This window comes from Haliaeetus albicilla, chromosome 2, assembly GCF_947461875.1.
Source record: "Haliaeetus albicilla chromosome 2, bHalAlb1.1, whole genome shotgun sequence".
Classification (NCBI taxonomy): Eukaryota; Metazoa; Chordata; class Aves; order Accipitriformes; family Accipitridae; genus Haliaeetus; species Haliaeetus albicilla.
This window is the reverse complement of record NC_091484.1, coordinates 29,351,027-29,357,208: the sequence shown is the minus strand read 5'-3', so window position 1 is coordinate 29,357,208 and position 6,182 is coordinate 29,351,027. Positions and strand designations below refer to the sequence as shown.

The window sequence follows — 6,182 nt, the reverse complement described above, 5'->3', positions numbered from 1 at the left end:
AGTGCAATCGTTGTCTCAGGAAAGGTCTCAGCACCCAGCTGAGACCACCACAGCAGCCATTGGGGTTGGGTGGGATGGGGAAGGTGAAGTGTCATGAAAGCATTGATCTTAGTTGGACACAGTCCAGCTGCTCTCCTGCTGCACTGAATTAATACTGGCAAGCAAAAGTGGAAGTCCTTTGGCACTGTTACCCAGCTTTTTAGGTGTTTACGTACACAGAACAGCTCTTCTCCTTCCTCTGGGGAGGGAACGACCCTCACTCGCCACCACCAGAGCTACTTTTGAAGAGCAGAGAGGGATTTTCCGTGGTGTCAGCTCAGGAGCTGCTCTCTCCCTGAGCTCATGGACTGCGACACACGCTCTGTCCAGCTACAGAAAATACTTGTGCAGTGACAAGGGTCTAGGGACTGCCAGATCTCTGAGATATCCATTAGAGGTGGGCGATAATTTGGGTTGAGTTCCCCTGATTCAGCTCTGATACCAGGCTGCCGCCCACATGTTTCTGGCTGCTGGCTGTGTAAATCACTCCCACTTGACACAAACCGACCCAGGATCTGTATGTGTGCGATTGGATTGACCCAGAAGTACAGGAGGGGAAGAGACAATATTTGTCCCTAATCTTACGGGCGAAGGCTCTAAAGCTTGACCCCGTGTTAAGTAAGGCTTCATTTCACTAGGAGCTTCTCTCCTCTCCAAGGCATTACTCGTGGAGGAGGGACCTACTCACCATGAGTAAAAGCTTTGGAATCTGGCCTTTAATGTGGAGCACTACCTTAGCAATACTGAATATGTAAATCTCTGTTTTGTACAATGTATACATGATATTAGGAAAACACTGCATAACAAAGAGCAAAACAAGGAAAGTGGTGCCAAGCACTTCAGTCTACATTCAAGCTTGCCCAAGTTAACACAGCCCTGTTGATTTACACAGCTGTAGGACAAGGTCTTGATCTTATTTTCCAACAAACTGCAGGAACAAGATGCTGACAAGTTATTTAAGGAATGTGCTCCTCTAAGAGCTTATTGAACCTGTCTGTATGTCCATGCACATGCAGAGGCATTGCAATTTTGAACAGCAGTAAGAAAAGAGACCAGCCTCCATAGGTCCACATATGGCTTCCACAGATCCTAGCAGAGTCTCACAAAAGACAAGGATACTCAGGACCATTAACACTTGTTACCTGACCTTCCTTCATCCCAAGCAGCAGATTCCCCAAAACAATTTACCATGACAGAGAAAGAAAGGCAACAGCATTTTATCTTTGAAGACTTCTGGACATGTACTATTTTGCTGTAGAAAAGCAGAGCATACAGCAAGACAGAAAGCACATTTTCTGCTCTGCGCTGTTGGCTATGCTCAGCGGTGCAGCCTGTCTGCTGCTACCACTGCAGAAAAAGAGATCAAACTCATCAGATTATAACCTCATGAATTATGTTTGTAACTGATTTTGGGGGGGGAGGGAAGGAGAAGGAATGGAATTTGTTTCAAGCTTGTCTGTCCTCATCACATTAAAAAAAAAGAGGGAAAACCCCCCTCTTAGTTATTTTTGCTGTAACAGAACTGTGTTCAATGACTACACATCCTAAAGGTAAGTAAGTGTTGAAATTAACTCATGTAATATGTCACAAAACCACACTTAGGCTCTTTGACTGCTTTAATTTCATCTATGGCTTGCAGTTCACAATCTACAATGAGATGTGAGAATGTGATTAGGACAGCTGAGAAATTAATTAAAAAAAATCATGTTATTTTAATGAGCAAATTCTGCAGTCTACACCGTATTAGCTCACTAACTCCACTTGAAATGAAACAACATCCAGGCTGAATATCTGCTCAGTTCTTGTCCTACACAGAGGTGTCAACAAGAGGGCAGAAGCTGATTTTTATGATGCGAATCAAGTCTGGTTGAAACTGTCACTTCTTAAGTTTCAGCAGTGGGTTGGCCTGATAGATAATATAAAATAAAGACTATCCCTGCCCTAAGGGGCTTGCAGTATAAAAAAAGACCAAAGGAAAGTATTTCTCTCTTTCAAAAGTGATTTATTTGGTTGGTTCTCTGAGTTTATACTCTACTTTGGAGGTGGGCACATTTGTCATGTAAATTTTAGCTTTCTGTGAGAAGCACAGAACAGGCTTTACTGATAATGCATGCTGTTTCAATTTTTCCAGAAATTGTGTTTTGTTAAAAAAAAAAAAATCCAAAATATTCTTTCTAGTCTGTTCAGAAATTCTGAAATTGAAACACTTTAATTTATTGGTTAAGAATTCATTTTATTTCTAGAATTCCTTCAATAGGGTTCCTAAAGAAACCGTCTTATGGACAAAATGTGTCACTCCCAGAAGTGATTCTTTCTACATTTTTTTTTACTGAAAAATTCTGGGGAAAAAACTATTCTGAAGGAAAAAATTCAAAACATGAAAGCTGCCAAACAACCTGCTCTTCAGTAAGCTTTGCCATACTAACCAAAACTAATCATTTCAAGAAAGAGTGATCATTGTAAACAAACCCGCAGCAAAGCAGAGGACTGGACCAACTGTCAGATCAGGTCGTCTGCAGGACTCCGATTTAGCATTCCAGGTGGTAATTGGGTCTGTGACCACCTGCTTTGGTCACTGGAAATGAATGCAGCTGGACTCGGCCAGTCACTCTGTCAAACATTTGCTAAAGGATGCACGTGAGCGCTCCTGTTAGCTGTTATTTGCTGTTCAGGTTTTAGTCAATGTAAATTGTTGCTGAGCTTAAGTCTTGCTGTCAGTAGGAGCAGTAGTGGCAAAGGTCCTTAGGTAAAGAAATACAGTCTTCTCTCTCCATTGCCACAGGGCTTTCTGAAGCACAACAGCATGAATGCATGTTAGATAATATACAATTCATAATGCTTCCTACACAGAAGAGGCAAAAAAGTAACATGGCTTAGTGGAGACTGCAGGCTTTATGTCAGCACCCCGGTGTCCTGGTCACGTCTCCGCCAGTGAATTGCTCTGTATCCTTCAGCAAAGGGCATAACCTCTGACCCTGCGCTTCACTTTCCTTTAGATAATGAGATCTACCCTCGCTTTATAAAATATTTTAAAATATACATGTAAGATAGGTCGGATCATTACAGGGCAAGCACACAAACAAATATATACACACCCAGACAAGCCATAGTGATACATAAAACGCAGACACTCCCATGCCCAGAAATGTACTGATGACCTTAGGCTAATGACTGAAGTCTGGGTGGTACTGCCGGTATTCAGAGAGCACACGCTCGAATAGCTGTGCAGGTCTGCGCAGGCAGCCAGCGAGCCCTTTTGCACGACGTTGGCTAGCGTGGATGTTCCCGGGCATGCTGAGCCCTTTGGGGTGGCTGGCGGCTGCTGGGATGCTGCCGGGCGGGCAGTGCTGCTAGCTCTTCTCTAGCCTCAGAGGGGAGGGTTTGTAGTCACAGTGGAGAAAAGGGGAGGGAAAACAGTTCCCGCTTTCTAGAGAGCTGCGGTTTTTATTTACTTATTTATCATAGCTGCTATCTCCTTTAAAGCCCTTACATAATTAGCAGGAGCCTTGCTAGACTAAATGCAGCGGGGCTGGTGGCCAGGCTCCAGAAGTGTGTCTTGTTAACACTTTCCACAGCGGCGAATGGCCTTCCTTCTTCCACATAGTTTTAAATTGCTATGTTTGGAAACACAGAAATGAAAAGCTTTGGGAGCAGAAAGGAAACAAAAGGAAAAACGGTTGTGAAGAATATCGATTTCCCTGATTTTAAGTGCAATTTTAGAAGCAATCTGAAAATAGTTCATTCCAGACGGGCCCACGCTTCGTAATTTTCGCACTTCCAGAGTGGTCCCACAGGATATCAGGTTCTTAATATCATTTTATCAGATTTATAAATCTCACAGGTATATCATATCCCGAGTACATGGCACTGCAGCTATCTTTCCTGAGAACTCTACTCGAACAATAACCCCTTTACACTGTCTGACAGACACCTCACAGCTTCAAGTCTTACAGCAGCTCATGTGTGGTACACAACTGAGTCTTGTTCCATGCATTGCTTGCTAGATCACTTATAAACCTGTAAGTTAAACTGTTTTTCTTTAAAAGAAATAGCTCTGGTGATACTCCTGCTCTCTGTGAACTAAGCCCTTTCTCCAAACTTCATGCCAGGTTCCTGTCCAATCTGATGCAGGTTGTTTCAAATTGTCCTTGCCAAGCCAGTTAGTACAGACTGAACAGCACTGGTCAAATTACTGCATCTGCAGTGTTCTGCTTAGAGTCATAAGCTGAATGTTACTCTGTCCCAGAAGGAAGAGGCTTACAATACTTTGCTCCCCTTTGTCTGTCTGGTCCGTACTTTTGCCCAGGTATGAGTTCAGTCATATGTGAACAGGGCTGTTTGTGAACAGAAACAGTATTGTTTAACTTTGGACCTATCCTACCTCATAAGCAGGGCTCAAGTTCTGAAGGTATTCAGAACTGTTTATAGCAGTTCTGTAAAATCAAACCAAACCCAAAAGCACCCAAACAATGCTTGATACCTAAACTCATGCACCTCAGCATGCTTTTGGCTATTCCATAACCAGACAACTCAGTCTAATTTCTCATTGTGTGTATTCAAACAGGAGGCTACTCTGCAAGCTACCAGGTTGCATTTGACCCTGAATAAAACTGCTGCTTTACCAGGTAATGCAATCCTAAGCAGACTTATAGGAGACTTAAAGTTTATTTCATATGCAGGCAAATAGCTTTATCACCATCTGACTTTATTGTTTCGTCTTTCAAGGTTAGACATTATGGGATCTTCCTAAGTTTCTCCTCCAGCAGCACCTCCCTCACTGCTACTACTAACCCTTCAGGCACTGCTTCTAGTTTGGTGACTGCTAGTTACCAAAAATAAAAGGTAATTTTATTCTCGTTTCTGAGAAGAAACACAGACTAGATGTTATGGTTAGAGACTAGCAAGTGCCCTCACAGAGATAGAAATATTCTGTAATGAAACAGATTTCCACTGAACTTCTCATCCTCTTCAAACACTAAAGACTAGAATAATTAAATAGTTTTAACTCTTACAGGATTTCTACATATTTCTTTAATGAAATAGAAATTCATAGGAAATTAGGTTTCATTAGTTCATCTGTTCTTGGAACTACTCCTTTTCCTATACTCAATATAGTAATGAATTTTACAGATTTGTCAGAATTGCTCAACAAATGTTTGTAATAGTTAAGAAACGTTCCATTTCCAAAAGCTCTCTGAAGCAAAGGCTCCTCTGCATTTTTTGATGTTTGGCACTCTGTATTTGGCCAGTGTGACTCAGCGCGGGAACGTGGTTTCTATTCCCTGAATGGATGACTCAATCTGTACGTATGAGAACAGTGCCCGAAGAGAGCACATCACGTCCCACGTAGGAAAAGATAAGGAAAGGAGAATCCTCTAAGAGTTAAGTCTGCTTCAGAAATATTAAACATGCTCTGGAGATATTATTGACTTTTTCTACATAGGAATATAAAGAGTCTGTGATTTTAAGAAAAAAAAGAAGTAGTGATGAAATTCACCAACAATTCTTACACTCACACCTTCTTAACACAAAATAATTTCCTGGTTTTTTTTGTAAATGCATTTAATTAATGGATTAGCACTTGTATCTGGAGAAATAAAGCTCTCCTCAAACATTCCTGTGTGCAGATGTGATAACTAGTTGAGTTGCTTAACACACTATTAGAAGAAATCAGATGGTGAACATGGTACAAAGAACGCAAGTAGACAATCCACGTGCACTAACTCACGAGAAGTCAGGTGACATGGACTTAGCAAACATGCTTGCCGAAAACAAAAAAAAACCATTCCCAAATGACACCAGATCGCAGATCCAATACTAAGCCCACAAACTCCAAGAGATGGGATGACCGCAGGAGAGCACAGGCATCTGTGCAGAGGCTTTCCCTGCTAAGCATCTCAACAGAGAACTCAGCTCACGCTCAAACCAGCTCACAGGAGGGTTACTGCCTTTATAAAACACACAAGAAAGCTTTACCATTCCCCAGTCTCTCACTCCAGGAGGAATAGACGGTTACGGAAGCATGGCTTTAAGTCTGTAGAAATGCTTGACCGACATCTGCTGTATTTTAGTACTTAAGCAATAAGGTTTTATAGATGCTGGAAAATGCAGACCCAAACACAAAAAGGATTAAAGCTAGTATT

General features: G+C 41.9%; 1 long non-coding RNA gene across 1 annotated transcript; it reads left to right on the top strand.

Moving 5' to 3' along the window:
- Positions 1–3,226: 3,226 nt before the first annotated feature.
- LOC138690861 (uncharacterized) lies at positions 3,227–5,653 on the top strand. The gene is made up of 2 exons (XR_011329675.1): positions 3,227–4,664; positions 5,289–5,653. It is a non-coding gene; the product is annotated as an uncharacterized lncRNA (long non-coding RNA).
- The last annotated feature ends 529 nt before the right edge of the window (positions 5,654–6,182 follow it).